Source organism: Peromyscus californicus, unplaced genomic scaffold (genome assembly GCF_007827085.1).
Source record: "Peromyscus californicus insignis strain IS unplaced genomic scaffold, ASM782708v3 Scaffold_6__1_contigs__length_162567912, whole genome shotgun sequence".
Taxonomy (NCBI): Eukaryota; Metazoa; Chordata; class Mammalia; order Rodentia; family Cricetidae; genus Peromyscus; species Peromyscus californicus.
Genome location: NW_026294584.1, coordinates 20,711,578 through 20,725,472, shown reverse-complemented (window position 1 = coordinate 20,725,472; position 13,895 = coordinate 20,711,578).

Genomic DNA, 13,895 nt, shown 5'->3' with positions numbered 1-13,895 from the left:
TGTTTTAACTTATTTAATTACTTATTTCAAGTTTCTATTATTAGACATCAAAGAAACCTGTTCCATCAAATAATTAATAAGTCACTTTTTGGCACGGTGCTTTTCTAGATGATTCCCTAGAAATGCATTTTGGAGTTTTTGTAATCATTCCTCAGAAAGACTGATTATAATAGAGGAGTGAGACACCTGTATGTTACAGCTCTTTGAACATGTTTTAAGTCATCTGTATTTATTTATAGGTAACACATAGACAGTATTATGGTGGCAATTCCAGGTAATTAAATCATACTTTTTTCCTTGTGAGTTTGCCTATTTTCTGTGTAAATGTGCATTGCATTTCCCAGAAAGCCTATCAGATGCCAGTTTATTTTAGTAGCAGTGTTAGGTATGGACATAAATCAACATTTATATGTTAAGCATCTTTCTTTTTAAACATCCTGAACGTACACCAAATCTTATCAGCTACCAGTGATTGTGGTACACATACAAGAATTTGGCATTAGCACAGCACCCCTTGCTACAAGGAGTCAGGATGTGGGTGGAGCTGGGGTGGAGGGGGATGTTCATATCCCGTCACTGCCTATGTAAACATCATATATCACGATATCTTTCTGTGTACTCTCCCAGGAACAGACCACTTAGGTGATTATTGCACTACTCTGGTTGCATTGAGCTATAAGAAGAAAGTCTTCTCAGGGTCCTATGGTGATATACTACAGTCTGTGGTAAATCATGAACGATTTTTAAGTTGTATTTATTTGTTTGTCTACAGAAAGGTTCTTAGACTGTAGCCCAGGCTGGCCTGTAACTCATGATCCTTTTGGCCCTGCCTCTTGATTCTAATCCTATTATTGTTTTTGTTTGTTTGTTTTTGAGACAGGGTTTCCCTATGTAGTCCTGGCTGTTCTGGCACTTGCTCTATAGACCAGGCTGACTGCAAACTCACAGAAATCCTCACAGAGAGCAATGAGATTAAAGGTGTGTGCCTCATGCCCTGTCCTCTATTTTATGTGAACTATCATACCCAGCTCAAATTGATATGTTAGACTGCACCCTTCATTGTAGAATGTGTATGTGTGTAAATGTTTGTGTACATGGATGTACTCCAGTGTTGAATACTGTTTGGAGTTTGTTAGGTCTCAGCTAGTCTATATATCTAGAAATGAGCTCACGCTGGACTAGAGAAAGATTTCTGGTGGTTAGATAAAAGACGGCATTCCTCAAGAACTTGTAAAACCATTTTCCATCTGCCAAAAGGAGTCATTTTTCTTACATGGCAGAAGGAACATATGGCTACTTATGGTACCTATCAGCATATCAAAGCCCATGCTGAACTCCAGGCTCCCTCAGTATCAAACAAGCACTGTTAAAGATTTCAAAATCTACACCAGCTCCTGGCTTTCCCTCTCCCCAGCTTCTCATCTTCCTTATAATCTATATAATTTGCCCAATCCCCCTCTCTCTCTCTCTCTCTCTCTCTCTCTCTCTCTCTCTCTCTCTCTCTCTCTCTCTCTCTTTCTCTCTCTCTCTCTCTCTCTCTCTCTCACACACACACACACACACACACACACACACACACACACACACACACACTATCCCCCTTGCTCTCTTGCCTATGCTTTGTTCTCTATCTATTATTTCTACTAGTCCCTCCCACTCTCTGATTCCCTAACCTGGCCATGTCCAGTCTGCTTTCTTTTCTCTCTGCTCTGGACTCTTCCAGATACCTCTGGATATTTTCTCTCTCTTAATCACACACACATATTCCCCTAATAATGGAGTGGTCAGGTAGGCAGTTTCTTCACTGTGCCCCATCACATACAGGATGATTCATCAACATCAAAGAGATGTTAGCTGCGTATTTGTTTTTTGCTTTTCTTTTCTCAGCTTGTATGATAATGATCACAAGATGTAAGTGCTGGCAGAATGCTCACACCACATGTATCATGGCCCAGTTGTGATTCCCAGAAATGCACACCTAAAGAAAAGTAGTAAAAGGCCGGGCAGTGGTGGCGCACGCCTTTAATCCCAGCACTTGGGAGGCAGAGGCAGGCGGATCTCTCTGAGTTCGAGGTCAGCCTGGACTACAGAGTGAGTTCCAGGAAAGGCGCAAAGCTACACAGAGAAACCCTGTCTTGAAAAACCAAAAAAGAAAAAAAAAGAAAAGTAGTAAAGAAACATATCCTCAGAGTATTTTAAAAAATCAAACTTATTTATTTTGATCTTTTGTCAGTGGGTCCATGTATAACTTTTTCTAAAACGCTTTTTCTTATTAAAATTTCCTCATCATATGGACTGAAAGTAAAAGATTAACTATTATAAGCTGTTTAAAACAATTATGTCTTTTACTTTGGAGTTTTTAATATTACTTCGTCATTTTCAAATCACACTTTCCCTCCTCACTGAGCACTCGTGCTTATGGAGATAAATTGCTGAACTGTTCCAAGGGTTTAACATTCTCACTTGTCAAATACTACCAAAGTCATATGACAAGGTTGTGTTAATGGGATGGTTAGCATTAAGAGTCTGAAAGCTACTTTTTTCTTTATGCTAAAAGATCTGCAAATAAAAATTTGTGTTTTGAGAAAAAGGAGTTAGAAAAACTGTAAGTCAACAAGGTAATAGAATTCCAAGTTTTGTTCAATCAAGATAACAAGGGTGTATTTCATGGTTCATTTCTTTGTCACAGTACAGTAGGGGGAGGAGGGCAGGCAGGAGGAGGGAGGAGCAGATGGATGTGGGGGTAGACTAGGAATGACAGTTAAATTGTTGGATCCTGGCAAGAAGTTTCAAAGAAACAGAAAAAATACAAACAAATGCAGGGAAGGGTTCCGTGAACTCCGAGTTTATCTCAACACAGGATGAAGTTCTTGGTTCTATTGTTCTAGTCATTTCAGCCTTGGATGGATGCAACTGTCTTACTAACAGTCTTTTGAATATCCTCTCTCTGTTGGAAACATATGGCTTGCTATTTTTAAGCATCAAGATTTATAATTAGAATCAAGGCTTTTTTTTTCCAGCACAAGTCCAGGAATTTTACCTAGGCATGAATATGTACTAGGGCTGACATTTGTGCTCAATTCCTGATGGTATCGTATCCATGTTTACCAAATGCATCATTGAATTCTTCCCTCATTAGATTGTATTTTTTCCCTATAAAAATATCATGCTGCCTCATTCCGGTGTCTAATGTGGAATTAGACACAGATTCTACTTTTTGAATTCTTTTCTTCCAATCAAATGTATTTTTTTCTACAGGCAAATAAATATATATGGAAGAACATTATTTAAGGTAGAAAAAGTTGTGGAAAATTTACTCTTTAATCACCATTCACAAGTTATCAATACTTTTTTAAGATTTGGTACAAAAGTCCCATAATTGAGCATGCCAGGGTACCAGGAAAAGACAGTGAGGGGCTTTCTGTATTTTTTTTTCCTCTCTTTGGAATGAGGATCAAAAGGCAAGCTCACACATGTTAAGCATGTGCTCTACCACTGAGCCTCACCTGCACATCCAAGAGAAACATTTTTTTATTAAAAGTTTCACCATCAAAGGGATACGTGAGACATGTTAAGCATCACAGATATGCTTCAGCCACGGCTACACCCAAGAGTGAGTATAAACTTCATGGGAGGAGAGAAATTTGGCTTTAACCATCATTTTTGTTTTTTGAAGTAAATGACTGATGTGTCAAATTACTAGTTCATATTGCTTGTCTTAAAATAATCCTATGTTAACACTTAAATATTTTTCAAGTTTTCTCAAATGACAAAGAAATGAGGGGTTTTTGAAAGAATACAAAGGCCACGGGACTTGATTTTCATAAATGACAATTTGACTCCCCATATGTATTCTTCTGTTCTGACAGCTGCCATTCAACAAATGCTTTCAAACACCTACTATGCACTGAGAATCAAAGATGCAGTTCCCCTCTGGGTTAGGTTCTTCTTGGTATATAGAGGACATTCTCATTACCTCTTGGTTTGAACCCTTGAAAAGCTGAAGCTCACGGGGGGGGGGGGGGGGGGGGGGGGGGGGGAATTTCAGTAGTTACTCTTCGCTGTGACAAAATGAATGCCCAGTGAAAGCAGGCTCAACTTGGAAGGGCTCATTTGTTTACAGCTTGAGGGTCATCACAGTGGGGAAGGGCTGAGGGGAAGGGTAGCTCTGGTGTGGCAGCAGGCGAGCGAAGTGGCTGGTCACATCTGTCTGCAGTCCAGAAGCAGAGGGAAGGAATACTGGCAGTTAGCCGCTTTCTTCTCTTTCCTCCTTTTATTCAGTCCAGGACCCCAGCCCATGGGATGGTGCTGCTGCATTCAGGTTGGGTCTTTCCACTTCACTTAGAACTCTCTGGAAACGCCCTCACATGTATATTTAGAGGTTGTTTCCTGGAAAATACCAAATCTGGTCAAGTTGAGAATGAAGATTAAGCACCGTGGTGAGTAACTTGCTGAAGAGCTCACTGGTTGTAAAGGGGAGACCCCAGTTCGTGCTGTAGGAAGCCAGAACCCGGGTCCGTGTCCCGCCGTACAGCCGTTACACAACTAACCTTGAGATTGTATAAGGTCTACAATAGCCAGGAAGCAGAGAGCCAGATTTCATACAAAGACTTCCAGGATTTTCATTTGAGTCAGACAGACATTAACCTGACCTCAGCTCAGATAGTTTACTTTGCTATCTTTTGGATTCTTCATTTGTGAAATGGAAAGATGAAGGTCCCTTACCCCACTGGGCCATCCTGAGAAGGAAATGTTAGTGCAGCAAAAGCACTTAGAAAACGCCACACACAGAGTGATCACTGTTATTAAATCCTGGGGCTATTTATTATCGAGAATTATGTCTTAGCAGATCTCCAAGGTGGTTTGTCTTTTTTTTCTTTTCTTTTCTTTTTTTTTTTGGAGAATGGTGGGTAAGACTAAATAGTAGCAGCTGTTCCACTGTTAGTGGTAACAGAAGGAAGCTGTGTGAGAAGGGGGTGGATAACAAGAGCTCGCCAAGAGACATTGAGACAGAGAACAGAAAGAACATGCAATAACCTGTCAGAAGGGGAGCTGTAAAAAGAGCTACTGTAGAGTAACACACACACACACACACACACACACACACACACACACACACACACACACACACACACACACGTTGGATTGTAGATGGCATGGCTGGCAAAAGGAAGATGCTCCGAGACACCCGTCTCTCATTCTGACTGTCCGACAGTTGAAACAATGAACATCAAAGAAATGGGAATTTCCACAGAAGCCATGTGTGAAAAGGAAAGGCCCCTCGCCAGACCACCCGATAGGATGCTACTGAAGCCCAGACAATGATGGGCAGGCTGGGCAGGACCACACCTTGGCCAGGATTGCTGAGATGTGCAAATCCTCACTGCTTTATTTAAGCTTTCATCTCACTTCTGATCTCTCAAAGACAGGCTTGGGGAGTTGTTGGATCTTCTTCTTCCCAGAGGAACCTATAAACTCTAACAGTGAGTTGCAAGAGGGGATGTGAGTAACTAGTATCCATGGTCTTGGAAAACACACAGAGAAGTGACCTAGTTTGCTTTTGGTCAGTGTGATAACACACTAACCAAGCTGGGCGGTGGTGGCGCACCCCTTTAATCCCACACTCAGGAGGCAGAGCCAGGCGGATCTCTATGAGTTCAAGGCCAGCTTGGTCTACAGAGTGAGATCCAGGACAGGCACCAAAACTACACAGAGAAACCTTGTCTCAAAAAACAAACAAACAAACAAAACAAAAAAAGAAGAACTATGGGTTAATTTAAGTGTAAGATCTAGTTAGTAATAAGCTTGAGCTACCAGCTAAGACTTTATAAGTAATATTAGGCCTCCAAGTCAATTATTTGGGAAGTGATGCTGGGTATTAGGGATTAGGTAGGCTAGAGAAAAATGTCTGCTTACAGAGAGTTATATTGTTACGAGATTAAGGTAGTCTGGAATAACCATTGCTATCATACATTTTATGTAGGCATCGTGAAAATGACAATGCAAAAACTTGCACCAAAGATAAAAAAGAAGGAATCAAGACATATCATTGTAAAAATCATTGTGAGAGGAACAAACCACCCACACAGCAACACACAGATGGCAGTACTAAGTTTTTGCTTATCAAGCACTACTTTGAATGTACATGGATCTGTGTCTGTGCTTTCAAGATACATTTGGGCTTTGGGAGGTTAGATGGCAGATTAGAAGCTATTGCCATGTGGCATGGTGAGGGAAGAGAGTCAGGACAAGAAAGAATACACTCTGTTGAAGATAAAGAAAGATCGGAGGTGTGTTGGAGATTATATACTGGGTGATGGGAAAGCTGTATAGTGTGAGGAAAGGGAAGAGTGACAGTTAAAAGGAGCAAGCAGCAGCTGGCTTCAAGTGAAGCCCCCTACTGGGGGAGGGAATTAGAAGCTACACCCCAAAGACTCAGCAGACATGTCTAGAGTAAAGAGGCTGGCAGGCCGGCACACAGGACAAGCCTGAAGTCCATCTGAGCCTCGAATCCGGTTGGAGGCTTTGGAGAGATGCTGATGCCTCACGCACACTGCCTCAAGAGCTGGAAGTAATTCCGTTTGAACACTTTCCTGTGCCATCTTGAGAAGGGACCCCGGGAGCCTGATAATAAGGAATAATCACAAATCAAGCAGATGGGTTTAGCTGCCACAGCCCCAGGGACAGGCAGCTCTGAGAGGCTGTAGGGAAAAGGGGGAGGGCTGGACACGGTCATGCTGAGATGCCCTTGCAGCAGGAAACTCTCAGTAGACAGTGTTTGGTGGCATAGCTAGGAAGCTAGGAGCTGGCCCCTTCATCTGAGGATAACTGACAGTCTGATAGTCCAAAGTCTGAGATCTGCAGACTTCTTCTCAGCCTAACTTCTGGAACCACCTGTCTTCGGTGAGGTCCACCACTTCCTGCAAGGAGAACTCTGAAGCTCCAGCTAGCACTGGAGTCTCCCTGCTTCATCCCTCCAGCGGGATGTTCAGTGAAGAGTTGGTTTTGGAAGCACAGACAGGTACAGGTCCTCCTGTATAGATCCCAGTGATCTGTTTGCTACCCCTACGCCCCGACATACCCCAGCTAGCACATTAACTACCCTAGGGTATACAAACATACAAGTCTCAAAAACATAGCAGAGCTTGTTCAGCTCACAGACTGCAAAGTTAAATGTGGTCAGCAGAGGCCCCCAGTATACAGAAGGACCTAAAGGAAAGGTAGCCATCTATACTAGAGTTCCAGCCTAAATGGCAGGAAAAGCAAGTCTCCAGCTTCACTCTTCTTCTCGATTCCCCTTTCGTTTCCCCTTTCTGTGACTCCATCCTTTATACTATTCACATACTATTTATACTTTTGCTCTAAATCATTCTTTAATTAAACATAATTTAATTTAATTACTAAATTTAATTAAACATAATCCACATAATTTCGGCCATTTTCTGTGCTATGGTGATTGGAGGCATGTGGGTGGGCTTTGAACACGCTTAAACGTACTTTAATACCAGTTTGTCATCACTGATGTTATGGAAGGTGATATTGTCTGTCTGAGCAGAACAAGAAGGATGGGCCTTCAAAAGCAGGGCACTCTTTTTTATCTAATTAACATTTTTTCATTTATTTTATATATTGACCACAGTTTCCTCTCTCTCCCCTCTTTTCATTCCCTCACCCTACTCCCATCTACCCCCTCCCCATCCATTCCTCCTCTGTGTCCATTCAGAAAGGGGCAGGCCTCCCATGGGCTTGAACAAAGCATGGCACATCAAGTTGAGGTAGGACCGAGCTCCTCCCCCTGCATAAAGGCTGGGTGAGATATTTCAGCTTGGGGAACAGGTTTCCAAAAGCCAGCTACGCACCTGAGCACCTACCTCACTGCTAGGAGCCTTACAAAGAGACCGAGCTACACAACTGTCACACACATGCAGAGGACCTTGGTCAGTTCCATGCAGGATCCCTAACAGTTGGCCCAGAGTCCATGTGCTCCCATGAGCTCAGCTCAGCTGACTCTATGGGTTCCTGGGTCATGACCTCGAACCCCTGGCTCCTACAATCCCTCCTCTCTTTCTTCAGCGGGACTCCTATAGCTGGCCCAGTGTAAAAGCAGGGCACTCCTAAGAAGAGCCACAGACATACTGGAAGATGTGACAGACAATTGAGACCACAGATTCCAGAAACTGGAATGGTGAGAAAAGAAGGCAGGTAGGTCCTCTTAACTCTGAGCTGCAGAGCCAGCCATCTATTGCAGCATGCGGAGCAGCAACCTCCCCTACGATCTTGAAATGATCCGCTTAGATGCTGAAAGGTCAGAGGTAAGGTCTCTGTGCTGGCTAGCTTTATGTCAACTTGACACAAGCTAGAGCTGACTGGAAGGATGGAATCTCAACTGAGAAATGCCTCTATAAGATCTAATTGTGCCCAGGTTGTGGGGACCCCCAAGAGACCATAGAGACGGAATCCCATATGTAAAAGCAAAGAGCCTTCATTTTCAAGCTTGGAGCTTGGACTCTGTCTGACACAGCGGTGAGAGCAGAGAGCCTGGAGCCCAGGCAAGGTGGGATTTTCATCATAGCAGAGGTTGGGGTGTGGGGATTTCCAAGGTTCAGGACCCTGATTGACTGACATTTGTCTAGGGGTATAGGGAATGTTTGGAATGTCAGGTATTTCCCCTTAGATGCAGGCCTCCCTGGGTGGGGTCAGCTTATGGCTTTCCTGGGTCCAGGTGTTGCCTGCCAGAAGCTGCGTCTGGGCCTCTAAGCCTGTCATGGCAGCTGTGTGGTCAAGCTGTTTTGGCCCACAGTCCTGTTCTGGGGCATTTTCTTAATTAGTGATTGATAGGGGAGGATCCAACTTACTGTACGTGGTGCCATCCCTAGGCTGTTGGTCCTGGGTTCTATAAGAAAGCAGGTTGAGCAAGCCATGTTGAGCAAGTCAGTAAGCAGCACCCCTCCATGTCCTCTGTATCAGCTCCTGCCTCCAAGTTCCTGCCCTGTTTGAGTTCCCATCCTGACTTCCTTCAGTGATGAACTATAATGTGGAAGTGTAAACCAAATAAACCCTTTCCTCCAGACTTGTTTTTGGTCATGGTATTTCATCACAGTTGTAATAACCCAATCTAGGAAAGTGTCCAACCTGGGTAGTGAGTCCCAAGGCATTTACAAGCAAGCTCCATGTGGGTCCTGAGATACTAGGGCTTATAGTAATGAAGGGAAGAAGACGTAGCCTCTGACCTAGGAGGGAAATCAATAGGGCTCTGATATGCTGGGTGTTAGGGCAGAGGGATGTGAGGCTCCTAACTTGGGGAGCAAGTTCTGCTAGGGTCCCCAGACCTTGATGAATTAGCATCATATGGGTCCCAAACCACCTGGAGTTGGGTCCCAGAAGGAGGGAGATGTAGCTTCTACTGTGAGGAACAAACTCCACGTAGGTCCTGAAATAGTGTGTATTTGGATAGTGATGTGAGAAAGATGCTTCCTGTCATCTGGGGAGCAAGCTCCATGTGAGTCCTGAGGTGCTTGGGGGTTAGGGTGCTATAGGTAAGGAGATGGGTCCTGAGGTGCTGAGAAACAAGATTGGCTTTGATCTTGAGGCACTGGGGAGTATACACCACACTAGTCCTGAGACATTGCAAATGAGTTCCAAGAGGGGTCCTGAGACCCTAGAGATTAGGGAGTAGAACAAAGGTGTGGCCTTGGCCTTTGATCTAGAGCAGTACCATGTGGGCCCTGAGGTACTAGGGACTGAGCTCCAGAGGCTGAGATTTTGGTGCACACGAGACAGAGAGATGTGCCCTCTACCTGGAGAGCAAGCTCTGCTCTTTATCTGGAACTAGACCTTACTCTGTATTCCAAGGTGGCTTGCAACTCTCTCCACAGGGCAGGTCAGCCTCCAAAGTATGGTAACCCTCTTGCTTCTGCCTCCCTAGTGTTGTGTTAAGGTTACCACTATGGCCAGCTATAAAAATTTATAGGGTTATAGACTAGAACTGTATTTGTAGAACTTTTTGAGACAGATAACAAACATTCTGGTTGCTTATGATGAAAACTGGGGCAAACAGAACTATTGTTGACTAGATTTCTTTCTTTCCTTTTTTTTGTGTGTGTGTATGTATGTGTATGTTCACATTTATTGGCTGGTATGTCCACTAACTAAAAGGAAAACAACAGAGATTGTCCCACCAAGTAATCTTTTAGAATCCATTACAGTGCCGGTTTTGGAGGCTTTGAGTTAGTTCCAGTGTAGAAGTAAAACAAAATGATCCTGTAAAACAACCATTAAGATGTAGAAAAGAGACTTTTCCTTCAGGTGGTCAAAGGCAACCTCAATCATTTCAGAGTCTAAAAACTGCCACACCTACTAGGAGAAGGGAATTGAGGCCTCAGTACCATATACCAGACTGACTATGTCATCCAACTCAGTATACATCATGTTGCATAAGCCATTCTGACTCTTGTTTCCTTTGGGAAGGGACTTTATTGACCAACAGGATCCATTCAGGATTGGCTTTCACTCCTGCCTCCTAGACTCTGCAAGAACTATAGCCCTTAGAATCCAGAACAACAGGGTTGAAACAAAAATGTCTTCTTGAGCTATGAGTAAATTTTTGCAAATTTCCACATTGTACCACATTTTTGTCTTCTGAGACAATAAGTTTACAATGGACTGAATCTAGAATTACATCACTTAAAGTAACCTGATAATTCAGTTTAGCCAGAACATTGTGGAGGAAGTTTGTAGCCATAATTTTTGACTTTGGATACAACAGTTTTAGAGCATTTTTAGTTTTTATATTTATATGACAGTAATTCAAATTCTGACTTCACAGATTTCACATATTTGGGCTCAGTAGACATTTGAAGGCAGAAGCATGATGGGGAAGACTTTATTGTTGTTATTGTTTGTTTTCATTGAGTTCTGCTAAAATATCCACCTCTTACTCTTTCAGTTGCCTCCAACGCCTCTCGCTCACCCTGGAGAGGTGATGGACGTTGGTTAGACTCTGAGTTTGCTGCCCCTTTTCCGTGGTCTCCATTTGGGTGACTTTCTCGTTGCACTGTCATGGCCTCCTTGAGATGTTCCACTCCCCTGGATAGTTCAGCGTCAGGCTCTCCCTGTCTCCTGTCAGACAGCGGCTTCCTCAGGGGCCAAACAGTGAGGTGTGTGCTTGGCGGAGAAACTGCACAGTGCACAGGAAGCCTCTCGGCCCTTCTGTCAGCAGAAGGCTAGGATCTGTGTTTCCTCCATGTGACCTTTCCTCCTGCCTTGTCTTCCTCCTTCTTTATTTCCTCTTGATGCATTGAAAAGAGAAACATGATTGTCAAACCCTTACACAATTAACCAAGTTATTAAAATTAGAGCTAAAAATTTAGGTATTATAGCATATAACCATGAAATTTAGAAAATGATGAAATTATAAAACAGATCCCAATTAGATAATAAATTATAGCAATGAAATTTAAAAAATAATAAACAATTCAAACCTATATCTTACTTAGTTGGAAAATCGAAAAGAAGTGAATGAAGTTCTAGATGTATCTGACCTAAACCTTCAATAATGTAAACAGAGTTAAAAAAAGCATCAACATTGAAGCAGTGATTAAATATCTCCTAACAGGGGATGAGGGATGGCCACAGGGAGGGGGAAGGCTGGGGGAGCAGAAGGAGAGATGAGAGGGGGATCTGTGGTTTGTATGTAAAATGAATAAAAAAATCTTAAATTAAACAAAAAAAAATCTCCTAACAAAAAACAACAAAATGAATTCATAGCAGAATTCTTTTCCCAGATATTTAAAGAAAACTAAGATTTCTCCAATAATCCCATGAAATAGAAAAAGAAGGAACACATCTCAGCTCCCTTTACAAAGCTGAAATTGTTGTGAAACGTTGGACTGTGTAAAGATGTGTCACATTTGTTTGGGCTGCATTTGTTCAATTATGTAAAGATGTGTTACATTTGTTTATGCTGCATTTGTTCATGTAAAGATGTGTTACAGTTGTTTCACCCTGCCTGCCTAAGGCACCTGATTGGTCTAATAAAGAGCTGAATGGCCAGCAGCTGGGCAGAAGAGGAACAGGCTGGGCTGGTGGGCAGAGAGAGTAAGTAGGAGGAGAAATCTAGACTGAAGGTAAGAAGGAGGAGAGAATGAGGGAGAGAAGGACATGCCTAAGGCCAGAAGCCAGGCAGCTGCCAACCAGACACGGAGACAGCAGGAAAGTAAGATATAGGGAAAGAAAGAAAGAAAGAAAGAAAGAAAGAAAGAAAGAAAGAAAGGAAGGAAGGAAGGAAGGAAGGAAGGAAGGAAGGAAGGAAGGAAGGAAGGAAGGAAGGAAGGAAGGAAGGTATATAGCCCTGAGGCAAAATGTAGATAAAGAGAAACAGATTAAAATAAGAGCTAAGCTAAGGCCAAGCATTCAAAACTAAATAAGTCTCTATGTCATGATTTGGGAGCTGGTTGGTGGCCCAAGAGAAAGCCTATTACACAGTATTACTCCAATACAAAAATGGAGATAAAACATAAAATGAAAACACGAACAAATGTCCCTGATGAAAATGGTAACAAAAATCCCAACAAAATACTTGCTAACATACTATGAAATACGTCAATATGATCACTCACCATTATAATCCATTCTATAGCTGCAGGAATGATTCAATATATACAAATCAATAAATGTAATACATCATATAAATGCCCCCAAACACAGAAATCATATGATCATCTCAACAGATGCAGGAAAAAAACCCTTCAAGATCTGACATCCCTTAATGATAAAAGCCCAGGAAAAAATAGGGATGGAGGGAAACTATCTTAGCATAATAAAGTCCGTATATAGGATAAAGCTCTTGTCAACATCATGCTAGATGGAGCAAACTCTCCAGCATTCTTATAAAATCAGAAATAAAGCAAAGCTATCCACTTCTCCACTACTATTCAATAGAATGCTTGAAATATTAGCTAGAGTAAGGAAGCAGAAGGACGTAAAGAGATACAAACAGGAAAAGAAGTCCAATTATTCTTATTTTAAGGTGATATGCTTCTGTACAGGAGAGATCCAAAGGCCCCACGAGAAAATTATGAGAGCTGGTAAACATTTTCAGCCACGTTCCAGAGTACAAAATTAACATACAAAAAAATCAATGCCATTTCTGCATATCAAGGACAAACACACTAAGAAAAAAGTCAGGAAGGGGGAATCCCACTCAAAATACCCTTAAGATGCCTCAGAATAAACATAACCAAGGCTGCAAAAGACCTCCACAGCAAAACTTTAAAAATCTGAAGAAAGAAATTAAAAAAGATATTGGAAGATGGAAAAATCTTCATGCTCATGTATTAGAAGGATTAGTATCATGAAAATGTCCATTTTACCAAATGCAATCTACAGATTCAATGTATTTCAATCCAATCCACATATCATATCTTCACAGAAATTAGAAAAAAAAATGTTGAAATTCTTTGGGAATCCCAAAAGGTCCCAGACAGCCAAAACAATCTTGAACACAAAGAACAATTCTGGGGCGTAACTATTCCTGATTTCAAATTTTACTACAGAGTCATAGTAATAAAAACAGAATGGAACTGTTACAAAACCAGCCATGTGGGTCAAAAGAAGAGAACAGAAAACTCAGCTGTAAGTCTACAGAACTACTGTCACCTGATTTGTGACAGACATGCCAAAATACACACACTGGCAAAAGCATCTTCAACAAATGGTACTGGGAAAGTGACTATCCAATGCAGAGGAATGAAACTGCATCCATATCTCTGCACAAAAGTCAATTCCAGATGTATCAAGCATCTCCACATAAGAACTGAGACTCTTAAACTGCTAGAAGAAAAAGTAAGGAGCATGCTATAAGATATAGGTTAGGTAAGGACCGTCTAATAGGACTC